Source organism: Strix aluco, chromosome 21 (genome assembly GCF_031877795.1).
Source record: "Strix aluco isolate bStrAlu1 chromosome 21, bStrAlu1.hap1, whole genome shotgun sequence".
NCBI lineage: Eukaryota > Metazoa > Chordata > Aves > Strigiformes > Strigidae > Strix > Strix aluco.
Window position 1 is genome coordinate 3,227,581 of NC_133951.1, and position 18,956 is coordinate 3,246,536.

Consider the following 18,956-nt stretch of genomic DNA (forward strand, 5'->3'; position numbering starts at 1 on the left):
TTAACCTGCTCCCTGCATCCACGGGTGCGCACGTCGTGCTCCTTTGGCCAAGAGATTGAAGAAAACTTGAAGCAAGAAGGATGCTTAGAGCATGTATGATATTCTGCTAATTGTTTAAACACCTGCAGCCCTAAACCTATAAGGATAAAGTTTCAAAGACCTCTGAGGGCATATATCTGGTTATTTGGGGCTGCATGGAGTGGAGGTGCCCAAGCTTGTGTTAGTGAGCTTGAAACACGGAAACTTGGTGCCTCTGGTTTCATTAGCACTGCTTGGGGTAGATGCAACTCCGGGCAGGTGCCTGAACTCCGGGCAGTGGTGCACAGTGTATGTCAGTGATGGTGACCCTTTGGATGTGATGCTGATGGTGATTTGGGCTGGTACTGTGGATTGCATCCTGCTGTAGTACTAACCTGGGACCTGGCGGGTTTGGTTTGGCTGTAGGGGCTTCTGTGGGATGAGCTCTGGGATTGTTACATGGCCTTGTGTTGCCTTCCTCTTCTGCAAGGATGTTAAGCGCTAAATCCTGCTGGGTTATGTGAAGTTGTATGTGGTGTTCCAGCATTTTAAAATTTCAGCTGTAGTAGATGGTGAGGAACTTGCTGGAAGTGAGAACAACCAACTTCTAAAGGCATGTAAAGTAGCTGAACCCCACACGTGATGGTGACAATGGCATCTAAGAAGCCAGATTGGACTTTTTGTAAATATACTGAGGACTAGAAATAAGAAAAATTGCTGTGCTTCTGTGGAGGTATGCTCCGAGTAGTCTTCTCTTGGAGGCTGCTGAAGCCCCCTGAGAAAAGCAGCATCTTCTGTCTGGCTTGGGCTGTGCTGTCTTAGGTTTTCATGTGGCACATTATAACACTGACAGCAGAGCAGTTCAGCAGACAGCGTGTTTTCTGTCTGCCTTCTCTTGTAAGCAGCATCCCCAGGACATTCAGAGTTTGGAAAATAGGTGATGGTAGGAGAGGAAAGGGAAGCTGGTGACCTGAAGGTTTTGCTCAGCTGAGATTCAAAATGCATTGGGTATTACCTCAGAGGAATGTGTTTCAGGCTGGCTGTGTGTTCAGATGCTGGTAGGAGGATGTCAGGCTTTGACAGGTGGGTTTTCAGTGCTCTGTTTAAGCCTCCTTGAGAAGGAACTGATGCCTAGTGATCACAGCTTGAGGTAGAAAATCAAACTGTCTGAACCAATCTGGGCAGTCAAGTTTGAGGTCAGGGAACGTGCCAGGTTCTTGCTAGGCCATCCCTTTTCTTTCTGCCAGCGTATTTGCTCTCCTCAACCCTCTCTTCTCTGTTTTTCTCCATGTTTATATTGCTGTTTCCTATCTCTTTGCTGTCTCTCTTGTGGCATGGTACATATACCTTCCAGCTGGTACCTGGTGGCTCACCTATATAGTACAATATAGTGTTAGACCTTGGTGATGACAAGATTTAAGCTGGGCACTGCATACCACCACAGAGGTGGTCACTGCTGGTGTAAGTGTCCTAGCCTGCCAGAAGCCCCTGGCCTGGAGGGCTTCCTTGAAGCTGCTTTGATTCTCAGCTGCAGTAGTGCAGTCCTCTATAGAGGATACAGGAGCATAACCCCACCATGACATTTGTGGTGTTTGGTCAGATTCTTGCCTGTGCTTTATTGTCCTTTGCCTGTTGTAATGCTTTTTGTCCTGTTTCAAGCGTTGACTTGAACTTTTGGATAGCTGCTTCTGGACTGCAGACTGGAGCAGATACTCTTCTAGCAGCTTATCCGTCTTTTTTTCCATTTTCTGACCTGTGCCAGGAATAAGCCACAGTGCTCTGGTGTCAGGAGTAGTGAATGGGGTATCTGTGCGTGCTGGATGGCAGAGGTGTTGTGTTAACCAGTTTAATTATGCTGAGCACTTGATATGAAGTGATGGAGAAATGTGTTGCTTTAACGAAAATATCTATCATAGAACATGGTGGTGTGTCTTTTCTGTTGTGACAAAAACCAGGTGAGCAGCAATCGTTGGCTGCAGCTGGAATAGCTATTAACAGACGTGCCTGGCTGCCAGAGTCTGCTCTGAGCCGTGAAACCTGATAAGACTCGATCCACAGCCCTAATAAAAGGAATTTCCATACACAATTACTTCCACTAGGTTTTAATCTTATAATAGTGTCTTTTGTTGAGAGATCTGCAGATAGAAGACACTGGGTAATCCTCCAGCCCCTCCCAGAGAAGGATGCACACAGCGTTGTCACGGCAGGATCACCTCTGGGGAAGGCGAGAGTCAGGTGCCGTGTGTGGCTCTTCCCCCCACCCTCTCGCTTCCGACGCCCTCGGGAGCAGGCGGACGTGGACACGCGTGTGGGTTTAGCCTGGAGCTTACCGAGCCAGTGCAGGGGAGGTGGAGAGTACAGATGGGGAGCCGAGTGGGAAGAGTCGGTAGGTAATATCACAAAAATAGTAGAGGAAGCTGTTGTGGTGGCCCAGGATGCTGAGGGTAATGCGGGTAGATAACAACATGCTCCTACACAATGTTTTTGCTTTGGCTATCAAGGTATTTGTATAATAGTACTTGTCTTAGTTTGGAGCAAAACTTCTGTGTGTTCTTGTTCATTTAGGAACCAGACAGGAAAGACTCGATGTGGTTCTAGTAACTGTATATGTTAGCAAGCTGGCTACGTTACAGTTACGGTCGTTATAGGATAAGGGTATTTTTTGGCAGACTTCATGCAGCAGCAGAGCGTTGCAGTAACGCTGTTAATTCAACAGAAGAACTGGTTTGAGTTGATCATGAAGACGTTTGTCCAGTTTTTGGAAGAAGAAAGAGGACTTGGCCGTGGCGTTCAGCAGTGAAGGTGAAGAGATGAACTCGCGCTTGGTGTGGGTTAGATCAGTAGAGATCCAGTCAGGGAACTAGAGCTGAAAGAGTGAAATAATCTTAAGAGTCCGACGCACAAAGATCTGCATTGTATGTTTGGTAGGAAGAGAGATTTAATAAAGTACTTTAGTATAAAGTATAAGAAGTAATTGAGTTAGACTGTAGAGTGTTTTGTGAAGTGAGTGCTGACAGAAGAGTTAACCAACCAGACCATTGTTGCTTAGATGTCTTCTGTGCATCAGCCAGTCCTTTCTTCCAAGCTGCTCTAGAGCTGAATTAAGCCTGAAGTTGTTTTTTTCCAAAACTGCTTTCCCTCTAAAGGAATAAAAAAATTTAATAGCAAAAATGGAATTCTTTTTAGCAGCTAACTTATAAATCTAAAAATCTGAATAAATAAATGGTGCAATGATCAAAAAATGTTACGTTAACACTTTTTTATTACATTAGCTGAGACACTTCAGTAACATGCCGTTATCCTGGGGCGCTGGGGAGATTATGATTTTTCTATTTTTATCAGTTTTACCATTTTGCACCCTTTTTCTGCTGGTTCCACTTTGCGTCTGCATTGCTGGTGCTTGGATTTCCATTGAAGCCTGGCTGGAAGAATTTAATTCTTGGGAGCTTATCTGGTTGCTTCCTATCTTATTGCTTGTGTAATTCATAGCCAGAAGAGAGCCGTTAGAGGTGGCAGTCCAAGGGAACAAGGACCTTGGCTCTCTTAGAGTTCATGGGGACTGAGCATTCAGCTCTGAGAAGGCATGTTTGTAAATGACAGTCTTCTCATCAAATTGGGGGGCTGGTTGTAAAAAAACAATCTTCAGAATTCAGCTGTGTAACTGGTGGTCGCTCGCAGTGGGCTCTTACGTGACTGTTTCAGATCAAAGCCGGGTACAGAGATGCTGCTACAAGTCTGGGTTGGTTAGGTTAGCTCGCTCTCTATCAGACAGCAGGATTCATTTTCTAAGTTGTCTTGGGGCTGCCTGCATTGTTGGGCTTTTTATGTTGGCTTTCTTGCTGAACTGGGCTGGTAGTTAATGCTGAGTTGCGATTTCCATGACAAGTCCTCTTCTGGAGATTTACAGCTCAACTGCTTTAATTTGCCAGGCTAATACTTTGGAATGCAGGTTGACAGTCCAGATGTGAAACCTTTCTCCTCGGAAAGAAAACAAAGGATTAAATGTGTTTTAAGAGGGTTTGAAAAAATAATTTAAGATTGACGCCCAGAACCTAACATCTGAAGTCTCAAAATACTGCTGTTAGCTGGTGGTGTGAGACTTCAAAATCTGGAGACTTGAAAGCGTGTCATCTTTGGCCAGGCTGCAGGTCCCCTTTGGCTTTCGGTACACCTGTTACTGCCCGTATCAAATGCTTCCTAAGATTTTACAAAATGTCAAATCATCAAATTATGCATCTTCATGCAGTTAGTGCAGGTTAAAGAATGGTTGGGGCATTGCTTCTGCTAGAACTTGTGTAGTGATGTGGGTACGACTGTGGGTGCTCACTTGGAAACGACAGTGTCTCCCCGATATTCACCAGTAAAGATGGCTCGTGCTTTCTGGTTTGATAAACTCACCCCCCCAATTTCATGAGGGGGCCTATAAATAGGATTATCCTTGTTTTCAGGGTGCAGGGAAGCAGGCCCAGGTGGTGCAGGTCTGCTGGAGCGGCTGTTCACCATCATCCCCATTGCAGGGTGAAGGGTCTGACCAGAGTACAGGGATTCTCTAAGGCATCACTGAATTGGAAAAGGGTATAATAGTGGTGGTTAATGTCCAAAACATTTTGTTTGAGAGAAACATAATGGCCTCAGCCAAGCCATTGAATCTGATCCTTTGTGCTCATGAAGATTTGTACAATGCATCTATCAATTAATATCCATTTGGGTTTCAGAATTATTTGGGTTGGAAATGATGAAGCAAAAGTTCATTGTCCTTTCAAAGAAAAGATGAAAACATCTGTAACTTTCTCCCAGCCCATATGGAAAGAGCAGACGTTAGGAGCCTGTACTACCAGATGTCTTAAAATTGAACTCCTAGCCTCACAAGTTACAAAGGGCAGATCTTTCTCAAGTTGCCTTGAGAAATGCAATGAGGTAGAGATGGCAGAGCTTTGCATTGTGATTTATTAAAACTGGGGTTGTAAAACTAAAAAGCTTGTGGCTTTTTCTTTGGGACTAATAATCCGATTGGTGTTCTCTTCTGATCAGATTTAGGAAGCCTTTGCAGACCAGCGATTTTGCAAGTAGAAGAGGCATGTTTTGTATATTCAGTTGATATTTCTTCTTGTCAGGAAGATCTCTGCCTCTTTACCATGTTGTGGAACAGCAGATTAGTACAAGTATGCTAAGAACTGGGTTTAACAAATAACAAAAATGGCTTACATTTTCCCTAGTTAAAAATTAGGAAAAAAATAAAACCCCTGAGCTAAAATTGCCTTTTGTATTATTGTGTATTTTTTTTAAAAGTGGGATGTTGTAAGTTGAGTCATTAGAAATAATTACTTTGAGAATGCACACAGAGCTAGGAGTTATTTTTTTTGCCCTGTATGTATTCACATTCTTTGTCTTTTTTTGTTGGTTTTTTTTTTTTTGAAACAAAGTAGTTTGGCTGGAGGAAATGTTGTTTGTATGAACTGCTGCTGCAGTAAGGTAGTGTGCTGACTTGTTCCCATACATTTGAGAGCAATCAAACAGCTTCTGCAAACAGTTGCAGGAGAAGCACAATAAGCACTAGTAATCTCTTCAGTTTGATAAACCGTGTATTTGTGTAGCTTGATAAAGTGGAGGCTTAAGGTTTCCTTCCTGCGCTGGAGTTCGTCACACTGGAATTCAGAACTCGTGCATTGAGATCAAACCAGTATTTAGCCACGGTCTTCTGAAGTGTCTTACAGACATGTTGCTTAGTGGCACTAAACCCTCAGCTTTGTGCAGCTTTTGCCAATTAATCACTTTTGGTCCTTCCAACAAATGAACTGTAGAAAGGAGAAAATCATAGAGAAGCAGAGCAGCTGTATAAGGGCTCCCTCTGTATAACAGCCTTTCCTTGCTCTGCAAAAATCCACGGGCACAGAGCCACGCTAAACAGTAAGTGTTCAGCCACATCTGCAGAAAATCCATGGGAGGGCATGTGGAAAGTTGGCACAACTTTTGGTGGAAGGAAGTGGGAAGAAAGAAAATCATTAGCTAAGACTAACCAGGATTCGTAGACTTGAGGTCGTCTTATCTGTGGAAGTTCTTCTTCCACCCTTTCTGTTGTTTTAACCACTTCTCTGAGTAATCTAAACTTTTTCCATGACTGCAGACTTGGAATGGAATATTTTTGAGCTGTCAGCTCGAGAGACGTTTTTCTCTACTTTTGGTCTGTTTCAGACTTCTGGGCAGGTGACTGGGCGGGTGGGACACAAATAATTCCGGCAATATCAGAGGAGTGCCTTCACTGCAGAGTGTCTGATTCCTGGTATTTGCTCAGCTCTGAACATGTTGTTAGATGATGTATTCCTCTTGCTAATTTAGTCAATTTACTGTTGATTCCAGTAGAGCTTGATGAAGTATGTCAGCTGGAGATTAGTCCCAGGTGCCTGGGTTGACCTTCACTTTATCAGCTGCTTTCAATACTGTAACCATGAAGCACTTGCAAGTTTTCTGGTTCCTCCCATGATTGATAGACCAATTCTAAAGTGGCTTTCCTCCTCACTTGTGATCCAAGAGGATAATGCCATGCAGCTGTCCACAGCATGATGCTCTTGTGGTGAATACTGTGATGCTCTGCTGGCTTATTACCAATCTGAATGTTTATTAAAATGGCAGTTGTGTTTTGTAGGCTTGACAACTCACTGATACATGGTTCTGTGTTTCCTTCTTCTCAAAGTACCTTGAGCAGAACTGAATGAGTCTCTTAATGCTCAGGTGAGAGTGAGTTATTTTAGAGGAGGTTAGTGGACATATAGAGCGGAGAAGACTGGCAGTACCTCTTGGCTGGTAGAAACAAGCTTTTAGCAGTTGGCAGAGGTGGTTGGTTGTTTTGAGTGTGGTTTTGGTGAACTCTCCTGGAGTTCTTGTCAGCTATGGGTATAAGGGATGGGCTGGTGAGAAAAAAATCTTTCCACCTGGCCTCATAAAACCTTTGGGCGTGTTCCCAGTATGCTGCCACTGATGTTCATCACTTGGGTATGGGCATGCTGAAGGGCATCTTCCTTAGGGCTACACATTAAGATCATTCAAAAGATTATGTGAACTTCTAGCCCCATCTGAGGTATTGGAAGCCTTCCCATGATTAGGAGCCAGGACTTGATGGGTGGAATTTTTTTAAAACTAAATTTTGCATCTGCTGCTGCGTGGTGTTGAGGTTCTGCAGAGGTTATTGATGAGGAGCTCAGGGCGTTTGAGCCGCTCGTTCAGAGACAGAGTATAGGGTTAGGTTGGCCTGTCTGGGGGAAGGGTACTCATCAAATTTCTAAAGTGCATTTAAAAAAACCAAAACAAAACCCAAACGGCAAAACCCATCTTCCTTTGAAGGGTGCGGGTTAACGGTGGGGGATGAGCTCTGTGCCGTGTCGCTCACCCTGAGGAGCCCTCCAGAGTGTGGCAGGTCACTGTCCGTGTGTCTGTACCACCTGAGAGTGGCACTGCCCGTTCACAAAATGAATGAAACTGGAAGGAAGGGAACGTGCCACTTAAGCTTGAACCACTAAAGTCAGCATCACATCAGCATGTTGAGCTATATTCCCTTTTTGCTCCCCAAACTGCAGTCCATGTAATATATTTTTGGTCTCCAGCTATGCAAGAACACTGCTGGTCATTTTTTCCAATCTTCCTTAATCTGCTTCGAAACCAAGAGCACTTAATCTCTAGTTGTTGAATAATTCTCAATAGTAGGGACCGTGGCAGCAGTGAAGTGTTTCACTAACTTTTAAGCTTTTTAATGTGAAAAATGTGGGACGTTCTCGTGGGTTGGAAATAGTGTTACAGTTAACACTTCAGGGATGGTTCGGTCCTGCTTTTTGGATTGAGCTCTCTTTAATTTGAGTAGAAATGAGTTTATACATCCTGCGCAGCCTGCTAGACATCTCAGGAATTTCAGTATTTCTTTCTTTGAAGGCGCTCACCACAGAGTGGGGCGATTCTGTTCAGCCTCGCTCCCAGCAAAGCCGAACAATTTGGTGATTTTTCTCCTGGGGACAAAATGACATTAGCCATTTATAATCATCACTTTAAATCGCCTTAGAGCTGGGGCTGTCTCTTAGGCAGGTTTTGAGAAATGAGGTTTTTTTCTTTCGAAGGTGCTTGGGAAACTTCTGCTGCGACTCCCAAGTGACGGGGCCTTTGTCCGGGAGGAAGGAGCCGGCCTGGGAGGGTTATCCATCAGCGTGCTGCCGCGTCCTTCACAGCCCCAGTTCATCAAAGAGACCTTCACAGCCCTGTCTCGCTGGCCGGCCTGGGGTCGGGCAGTTGTGATGTATTGTTGGGCTGACGGATGGCATGCAAGCTGAGGGTGGATTTATGGGGAGCACCTCTTGTGAGTAAACCCTTAGTAGGCAACGTGCTGACTTTTAAGAGAGTCCTCCCGTAGATGCATTAACTACGGTTACTGCCAAGGTTGTGAAAATGGATGAGAATTGATTTTTATCTCATGGAAGAAAGGTGTGTATCTGGATCGAGATGGCTGTGACCTGAGTAGATGAGATGCTCTGTCTCACTATTTATTTTTTTTTTCCAGTGGCACTAAGGCCTGGTTCTTTAGTACCCGCAAAGATTACGTTATGTTACATTACTGTGATGGGCCCACAGTTTAAGGGGTGTAGAAGTAGTAATTATCAAGTAGATCTTAAAGTGACAACGGCTGCATGGAGTATAACTTAAGGGATTTTTTTTTTTTTTGATAAATGAACTGGAAACCTAAACTTGCAGTGTTTAGTAGCCAAGTGGTGTTTTATGGGAAATTCCTATACCTTCTACCCTAGTGTAATTATGGCAACTGATGTGTATTTATAATTAAAGCTATTGATATTTATGGAAAAGTATTGCAATAGTGTACAAACTTGGGAAAAATTAGAGTTACCAAAAGAAAGTAGGGGTGAATATTATGAAGAATTTCTGAAGGCAGTATTTTAAAAATCCAGCTTAGATTTTGGATGAAGGGAAACCAAACAAATATGGAGTCTGAAGTAGCTTCTGTCCTTTCATTTTCTGCTATAAGTTTGCAGAAAACAAACATATAACAGGAAAAGTGTTTTGATTGGCAGGGTTTTGTTATATGAATGTAAGTAGGCTTCCAGTCTGTTAAGTGCTCTGGGCTTTCCTAGAGATGCACAGTTTATGATTGGTTTATCTATTAGCAGTATTTCCTTGCTTTCTCTCAAAGTCAAGTCTGTAGAAAAATAGTTTAATGACACTGTCCCTGTAAGTTGAAGATTTTGCTGGAAGTTTTGATCATCTGGCCTAAAAATCTGTTTGTGCTGCTAGACCACTCAGATTTTGGATTTGAATGAAAATGAGATGACTACAAGTACAAGGAGCCAGTGCGTGCTGTGGGCTTGGTGTGTCACTACTGAACGGAGCGCGGTGGGTCTGTGGCAGTGTTGGCTTCAGCGAATGCTGTAGATTGGAGACAACCTTTTATCATTCTCACAAGAGGGATACAAGAGGAATTTCTTATATTAATGTCCATTTGATAACAGGTAACTGTGCTGGTCTGCTTTAAACACGGTAAACAAAAGGAAAGGTTGCTTGTGGGGAGTAAAGGGGAGGAACAAATGACCTGGCTTTACACTCGAGTACCGCTAGTGAAGGAGACTGTTATCTCCTTCCAGATAACTGGGGAAGGATACTCAAAATACTATATCATGTGAATATAGTTATTGCCTGCCTTATATCACTGCGAGTTCTCAACACATCTGGACTGAGAGTAGTTCCAGTAACATTAAAGCGTACTATTTTGGTTGGCACACTGACGCTGTGGTATATGCCAATTAGTAATGGCTCTTGGAAACAGGCTGCTTTAAAATTCTCCCTGAACTATTCCCCAGAGAAATTATTCAATTAAGTACAGCTAAAATTAATGTCCATGGGTTTTGTTCGAATAAAACAAAATGAGCAGCTGGAAAAGGGAAAACTTCTCAGTGTGTGCTTTTAAAATAACAACTCTAACTAATAACTGTGTTTGCTGGAATCGATACCACTGTTTGTTTTCTCAGTGTTGCTCTTTTGCTGTGAGTGATCCGATGAGCACTTCCACAGCTGATGGCCTGGGACGATTCTTTGTCACTACTGTGTATTTTCAAATCACCATCTGCTGCCTCCGGACCCGCTTTTGAGAGGATGAAGCGTTCTGTGTTGCTTGCGGGTATCAAAGTTTGACCCAGATATAATCTTACATATTTTGTGATGGATGAGTGAGGCTGCTTGGCTGCAGTGTGAAGGGTGGTGTGTGGTAGAAACGGTGGTGCTGGACATGTCCTCTTAGTCCTTGGAGCAGATGGCAAGGTTTTCTGTGGCAGAACAGATAGTTTCCTCTTGTTTCAGCAAGTGTTATCCTTAAAGATGCTGAAGGTTTGGTGAACCAGTGGGAGAGGGTTATGCTGGAGGTATGCTGGTCCTCGGCCTTCTGAGCTGGGCACTCGTGCTGCTCTTGCTTCCCAAAGGCCAGGCAGAGGTTGTAGGACTCTGGAGCAGTTTGTTCTTTCCAGTCTGTGCATTTTTCACTGTTGTCAGGATCTCAGGGAACTGGGGGATGCAGGTCCTGAAGGAGTTGTTCATCTGCAAGGATTCCTCAGGGTGGAGGGCTGGCATGGCCTGGAGACCATGGGGGATGTTGGGAGGAGGACGAGTTTCTACTGCCATGGCTGATGCATCGAGTGCCTTGGGCTACTGAAGTGAACATGGAGGGCAGGCTGGGGCTGGTCACCAGCTGCACAAGGGGAAAGAGCTGTCCTTCCCTGCCTGCTCTCCTGGACACAAACCAAGCCTGCCAGCTCCTGCCCCACTCTGCCTCGAGATCCTGCAGCCCAGCTGCCCTCCGCTTTGTCAGCAGAGCCACTGCCCAGCCCTGCGGAAACAGGGAAGGGCGAGCGATGTCTCCGTGCTGCCTGGACCACAGCAGAGCTGCAGGGAAGCAGCGGGAGGTGAGATCCACTCTTGCCTCCCTGTAGCAGTGGGACTGCTACGTACACACGGCATGTTGTAAAACACATCCCCAACAGGAGGCCAGAAGAGCTCTTCTGAACCTGTCTCCAAGCACCATCAAGCCCTTGTAAATTAGAAGAGCTAAAGAGGGAGACAGCTGAAACAGAGGAACAAGTTGGTTTGCTCCCTTGGAGAAGTTAGTAGTTTGGGGGTTTTTTAATACTTATATGAAGTTCTGCCAAAGAAGAGATGAAATGTCATCAGTTAAATTTGGGAAGGTGGGGGAGGAATCTTGGTCTTTGCTTGAAATGCAAAACTCATCACAGCAGAAAGTGTTGGTATCGCAGCATCCTGAGCAGCACAGAGCTTGGATCAGCGTGAACACCCGAGGGATTTTGAGTATTACCTTGGAGTTGAACAGTGAGGAGAAGCAGCCCATGACTGCACTAATGCATTGCCTGTGGCACGGAGAGCTGTGCACGTCAGAGAGGCTGCAAAAACAGGGCACAGCTAGCAGCGATGGAGAGAAATTAAGATTCTTGGCTTTGTATTTTTTACTGTGTTTTTCTCTTTTCACTCTGCCTTGACATTACAGCTGGCACATCGTGCTAAGGTTCTTTAGGTTTTTTTGATGTACTTATATTAGTTGCAATCTTCGCTTCATACCACTGGCATTTTGAACAATGCTTGCTTTCTTACTAACATGTAATTATGGGGCTTGGACATATAGAGGTTGGCATTCAATATATGATTCATTTCTTTGGTATCTAGCTCTTCTCTTGAGGCACCAGAGACCTGAAGGAGGGAAGGAAAGCCTGCTTGGCTTCTCTACTAAATTCCAGGCTTATTGTAATTTTTTTGCATAGCATAAACCATTGTGGATTTTAGTTCTCTATATGCTTTTCTTAAGGCTGACTGCAGTCTTCCATGACTCACAGTGGGGTATACCATGGAGATGCATTACTCATCAGTAAATACTATTGAGTGATCTGTAAATTTAAATCCACAGAAAATCCAAACAATTCCAAGGAAATGTTTGGTCAGCAGCACTGTTCTGCTAAACTGCAATCAAACTCCAGATTTGTTGCTCTCTGCCTGTGCTGTATTTCATGTGGCCGCTTTTACTTGGCTTTTGGGTTTCTTACTCCACAGAAGAATGAGTGTAACTCAAAGATAGAGTTGCCAAAACCAAGTGAGGCTTTTTACGTGTTTTAAATAAACGAAAAAAAAAAATCAATTAGTGTAAAGTCAGGTATGAAAGCAGAACTCTGGCTGTGCAAGAGCCTGTTCTACTTCATGGGAAGAGACATTCATCCTTCTAGGGCCTCCATGAGTTAAGGAGAATGATTTTTAAAAAAAATCCCATGCCTTCACAGGATGGTGCACCTGTGGGGTATGGGTAGAAACAGGGAGACATCAGAGGGAAAGGCAACCGGATAATTTTCCTGCTCTTGAGTGGAAAAAGAGTAGGAAAAAACCCACGTGTTTTCCTGCAAAATAAAAGTGTTCCTTGAAATGGCCCAGCTCTTGCCTGACTTTCACTCCCTTAATGGACTGCTTCACGTTTCTCCATAATGAGTTGCCTTTCTCTCATGAGCTCCTTAATGGGAGAAACAGCAAGGGGGGCTCTGGGGTACGGTGGCCTGGTTCATGGTGGTGAGAGCAGCAGCATCCATCGCTGTTAGGGAGGATCATCTCCTCCACGTCTGCGTGCTGCACTTCATGTTGTGACTTGTAATCTCATAAATTATGCCTTTTTTGATTAAAACATGCAGCATTGATGCATGTGCCATAACTGGCATAGCTTGCTGCTGTTTAGTCCCTGCAGAAAAAGATGCAATATTAATTTTTATGTCTTAGCATGATCTCATGACTTAGCAGTTGACTTGCTCCTCTGTCTTCAGCGTTGCTGGAGCAGAGCGGGACTGGCTGGGCACTGGCGGGGTCTTGGCACCGGGGCCAGAAAGGGAGGCAGGATAGAGTGTCTGAACGGGCTGGAAAAGGGGCTTTTGCTCTCTGGAAACATTTGGGCTTCTCGTTTTGTTGTGAAAACTGAGAATTTCATTTGCAAGCTGAAAGCTGGTTATTCGCTTCAGGCTGATCAGGGATGTGTTTCAGCATAAAGGGCATCATCAAGGAGGTGAAAGGCTGAAGGTGCAGGCGTGCAGAGCGCTCGGGGATGCACTGTTTTTATCATCTGTCAAACGGTTTTCCAGTGGAAACTGTTCCCTTGGAAAACTTCTGACCAGCTGTAGAATGACTTGATGGCTGAGTTGACACAGAAGATGGGGCTGCCAGAGAAGTCCGATTTCAAACCCATAGGAAGGGTTGTTAGAAATGTCAACAGAGAAGATGGGAATATGGGAAAGGCAGATGGTGGTCGTGATGGAGGACCTGTGCTCTCTGTGTTGTGCTGCTTGACAGGACTGTGGGCAAATCCAGTGCCTGAAGCTCGCAGCCTTTTTGAGGAGGAATAGAGGAATAAAGCCAAAGGGTCCATTTGGACACAGCCGACTGCTCCAGCACCTGGCCTGGGTTCAGCTCAGGCTTTGCTTTCCCGTCCGGCGCGAGGCCGCAGCGCCGGAGCCCGGCTGCAGCGTGATGTATGGCCCTTTCCCGGGGAGGTGACCTACGGCTCGAACGGGTGGGATTCCCGTCTCACCGGAGGCTCTGAAATTATCCATGCCGTGGCTGGAGAGAAGCAGAACCAGCTTTTTAGAGAAGGCATAGGTGTTTTTAGGAATTAAAACAGAACATTTCTCATTTTCATGGCAGCAGCAAAGTCTTCGAAGGAAAAGGGATATGAAGAATGAGCTTTTTTCCTGAGAAATTCCTAGGATTACATATAATTTCTTCAGCTCAGTTTTTTTATCATGTGTCTTCTCTTGGTGTCCTTTGCATAAATCTTTATTTTTCTAGCTATTAGTGGATGTGATTTTAAAGATATGTATAAATCCCCTGTTACTGCTTCTACCAGGTGCTTCTTCCACTGCAGTTTCAGGAAAGGTGTTTATGTTCTGGTAGTCACTTTTAGCACAGTCCTTCTGAACACACACAAATGCACATGAATGGACCCCAGAAAGCAGCAAAATGGGATGCTAGTGTGACTTATAATGCAACCATTTAATTCAGAGATATTATAAAGATCATCTTTCTCAACCTTTACTGTATCATTTGAGATTGTGAAGCCAAGCATGATAAGGCAAAGCGGAAAGTGCTTACGATCCAGGGTTCAGACCAGTTGCTTCACTTTTCATTTTCCATGTCAATAAAACTTTGAGAAGGAATATTTAACACCTGTGTGCTCATATCTCTGAGTAGTCTTGTGTTGATCTAGGTCAGTCAATGGATTCATGATTCGTTACAAGTTGACTGTAGGCATTGATAGTGCTTCGACTTGCTGTGACCAGTGAAGCAATTCAATGAGCAATTTTTTTCAACACTTCCTGTTCAGTTGCAGCTTAGGAGCTTTAATTTTTTGGCTGTGATAGCTGATGCAGTGACAAGTTCAGGTCTGATTAAATGATTTTTGTATTTGTTTTTATGGGCAAAAATATGTTTTGAGTTTAATGCAAAATGTTAAACAAAACGAAAATTTATTTGGTGTTTGTTTTTTTTAAAAAAATAAACAGAAGGAACTTTTCCTTACTTTGCTCGCACTCACTGCAGTAAACACCTCTCTCCTCCCCAGGAGGTAGAATTAGTGTTGGAACTGGAGAGGGCTGACTGACCGTACGGCTGCTGTTTCCAGCCTCTCCCACCTCTTCTCCAGGGATGCTGCTTCCACCTCTTCCCACCTGCGCCCATGCTCGGCCTGGCTGCTCTGCATTGCTCCAAAACACATGTTGCCGAAGATCAAAACCTGCTGCTGTGGGTTTTCTTACCAAAAAAAAAAAAAAAAAAAAAAAAATCAGATATTTCAGAATATATTAGCCTACATTTTTTCCTGTCATCTGCTTGCTTCGCTGTTTCCTCACTGCCCATTTTCTTTGCTTGTAAATCCCCTGCATGGAATTCATCCCGATTCCCTGAAGGGCTGCCTGTGGCCTCTCCATCCCTGACCCCATAGCCAGAGGAGCGAGGGCAGGACTGCAGATGGACTTGTGTACACAAAATTAAGACCTTCCATGACTTTTGTCCTGGTTTAAGGAATGCACATATTGATCTCAGATCCGTAAAGCCCACCATTATTTTTGCTGTCTGATATATACCAGGCTTCTGAAGAAATCCTGCCCTTTGGAGGGCTCCAGCCCAAATGTTATAGCTTTGATCACCAGGAAAAGCATCCAGATTTGGAGAGACGGGTTTGTGTTTCACTGCTGCAGCCTCACGGGGGTGAGGTGAGGAGAACTGGTAATGCCCACACACCTACCTCTGCCTTCCTGTAGAAACCTGCTGCTTTTGTGCTTGGTGTGTTTGGCTGCTTTGTCTGCTGGTGAGCTCAGGAGCCAGTGTGCCTGCCTGGCTGATGGCTGTCACCCTAGCAAAGGGTCACATGTGCAGGGATGAGCAAGCCTGTGACACCAGTTTTTAAGTCTGAGCTCATCTCCAACAGATGAGCAACCTTCAAACTTCTCCCACTTCAGCTGGGCTTAAATTACTCCAGTTTTAGTGCTTGGTTGTGCAGTAGGTTTTATCTTTTGCTTCAAGATTCTGCTTCACTGAAAGAAGACCTTGGCTTCATTTGTGTTACTGGTTTAAATGTAGTTTGCAGTGCAGTGTTACAGAAACGTCCTTTGTAAGGTCACTGGCAGCCCTTCAGCAGTCAGCCTGCTTTTCCCGTCTGCTCCCTCACAACGGGGGAACCTCACTTCTTCCCCTTTTTCAGGTTTCTCACTATTTTTTTTTTTTAACTTGCTCCTTGCATTGTCAGGTAAATGGGAGATGATAGAAAATTTTTCATCCGGAATGTAATAGCCAGCTTGAAGGGCAGAGCGGGTTGCAGGTGGGTCATCTGTCAGAAGAGGTGTCCTCAGGAGCCTGCTGAGAGCTAACGTAGGACTGTTAGTGCTCTGAAGACTTTCTTAGCTGTGGAGTTAGTTTTCTCTGGCAGCAGTTCTGCTTGCCTTAGAAATTCATTATTGCCTTATACAGCACATACTTCCTTTGCTTTAGAGTGGGGAGAAATGCTTTAATTTACATAAAAGTCGAGAGCTGCTCTGAACCTGAGTGTCACCACAACAGCATGTTGATAGGGGTAGGGGGGTGGGTGGGTGTAGAGGGGTAAGTGGGTGTTTCTGTGCAGGGTGTTGGTGGTTGCAAGGACACTCTGGCCTGGAGAACCTGCTGGGCTGGACTTCTGAGTCAACTGGTGATGGGGTAAGAACCTCCCTGGGCTTTCTCCCCACAGCAGCCCCAGCACCGCTGTGGAGGGGAAGACCTTGCTCAGACCTCCTGGTTGTGCCATGAGCACGCCAGCGCTTCTCCTGGTCTCGACTGCGTGTTACATCAAAGGACTGGTTGCTTGTTGAGCTTTGGGCTACGTGCTTTGGTGAAGTGGCTAGCTCCCCTGAAATATGGCCGTATCAAGAGACATACAGAGATGGAGAAATGCTTCTCCCAAGCCATAGAGTCCAGTTCTCTGGTTCAGAAATGGCTCCTGCTGGATGGTCTGACAGGGGAATGCGTTGCTTGTGCAGGGGGATGGGAAAGGAGAGGCTCTACACATAGTCCCAATTGCAATGCCTTGGGCTTTGAAATGATGACAGAAAATTTTCCTCCTTGCATTTGTTCTCATTTAGCTACAGCTTGTTCACCAGGATGTTTTTCAAGGAGGGTCTGGTCAGTGTTGGCAAAGTCTTTTATTTCCCAAGCGTGCTTATCACTTTGTCCTTGACAACGATGGGAACTTTCGGCACTTTTTTTTTTCATTTAGAGGCAAACATGAGAAAGTCTGCCTTTGCAGGCAGCATTGTACTGGTTTTCCTGTGTGCTGAATCATGCAAGACAGATAAAGTTTCCCCAAAATGATGTTGGCTTTGCAGATGTTAGACCTGGGAAAGCTTGGTGGGAGGGTAAGGAGAATTAATATCTGAACTACAAACTGAACAAATGCTGCAGTTCAAATAAAGTACCTTCCATCAGCTGGGAAAATGTGTTTTGGTGTAGGATGAGCAATAAAATCTTGACTGTTATAAACAATAAGTATGTGAGTTTGTGCCTGGAATAGGGCAGTATTGGTGGGGTGATGCTGCTTAACCACAGGAGTGGTGGATGGTTTAGATCTATCGGATAAAACAGAGGCTGCACACACAGAGAAGCAGTTGATGTTTGCCCTCTGCCCTCCCTTCATGTGAATACTTAGATGGTTTAGACTGCAGGACATGAATCAGGAGCTTACGTTTTAAGAAAGATACGTATTTTCAAAGTACAAGATTTTTTAGATGCAGATATCATTTTAGATAGGGATTCACTGGAGATGATAGAGTGCTTGTGGGGCAGACTTAAAAAGCATGCATTAGAAGGATGATACTTAAATCTCCCATCTCCAGGGGAGAGTAAAACCTCGGTGCTACATATACCTTTGAAAATTTCCTCTGTGTCTTTAGAACTTTGATTACTTCGTATTTGTTTTTGGTTACCCATATGTGCAATCAAAGTGGTTTTATCTCTGTATCTAGATACAATCTTGCTTGGTAAGATTTGAGGCCATAAACACCCCGCATAACTAACATCTTTTGCTGTGGGAAGGTGAATTACGGAGGAAGCTGTTCCCTTTCAGTGCTGGTGTAAAAGCGACAGCCAGGAGAGGTGTGCAGGTGCTCTTGAGAAGTTACAGGAATGGATGTTACATATTGGCACGACCCTTGCAAGCACAAGGTTTTTTCTAGCGTTGCAGGGAAGCTTTGGAAGTACAAGGAATGCCCTTCTTAGCGTCATCCCCTTCTTCCTAGTAGAAATATTTGGGAAATCCTGTTTGAAGGAATACAGTCAAAACAATAAAGGCTAATTAATAAGGGCCTTTGCCTGTTGATAGGACTAGTTTTCTTTAGCCCTCAACCAGCATGTGTATAGGGTTATGATGCATAAAAATGAGCAGAATATTAGTATCTCTTGCTAACCGAAAACTGTGCGCTCTTGCTTTTGCTTACAGTCCGTTAAACTGGGAGGTTTCAGCAGAGATGCAGTGCTGGGATCTGCCGGGGTACAAATGAATTGAGAGCGCAGCATCCGCCAGCTGGCATGGCTGCTGTCCCCGACCTGATCTCAAAAGGCAGACCAGATTTATTAAGACAGTGATCAATAGTAGGGAAAGTGCTAGAAGTGTAACCAGAGCAAGATGCTTTGCAGTAGCATTCAGGTTTTGGCTGCTATCCTCCTCCTGATTTCTCATGCACAGAAAAAGCCATTCCTACCTGCAGAGTAGAAAGCAACTCAAACGCAGTGTATTCATACACCCAGCAAGAAGCACTGGCTATGTATTTCAAGAAAATTAGAGCGTAACAGTCAACAAGAAAGAAACTTGGTGCCTGAATGTGGCTTTTAATTTTTAGCATTAAAAAACCCCAACCCCAGAACCAATCTTGGTGTAAGCCTTGCACCTGGTCCCACTTCCCTAACCAAAATAAGGTCACCAGTTGTATGAGGTTGAGGATGGGCTGGCTTGAAATTTTCCTTTCTCCTCTATTAAAAATAGATGTAGGAGAAATTTTGTTCACTTTCCTTTTCCCAGAGGATCATTTGGGCTGCGAGCAGAACTCCCATCTGTACATCTCAGTAACTGACCCGAGTGGGACTTTGTATCTTCCGTGGTCGCTTGGTTGGGACCGCACCGAATGTTCTCAAAAGCGGTTGTGAAGATGGTGATTCTGGATGTGTTTTAATGGCCAAGTGTTGAGATGCTCTGTTCCAGGGACTGAAATTTCAGATTTCCTGTAGCATTTGCACTAATTCTGTTACTTTGGCTAGTGTTTTGTGACTGCCATCATCTTATACTCCGTGGCTGCCTAGACTGATCCTGCTGTTTCAGGCTGTAATTTTTTCCTCCACTCTTG

The 18,956-nt window shown here is 44.5% G+C and overlaps 1 protein-coding gene across 7 annotated transcripts in view; it reads left to right on the forward strand.

Annotated features, from left to right (window-relative positions):
• STX8 (syntaxin 8) overlaps positions 1–18,956 on the forward strand; it is a 114,762-nt gene that overhangs the window by 47,238 nt on the left and 48,568 nt on the right. The window lies entirely within an intron of this gene.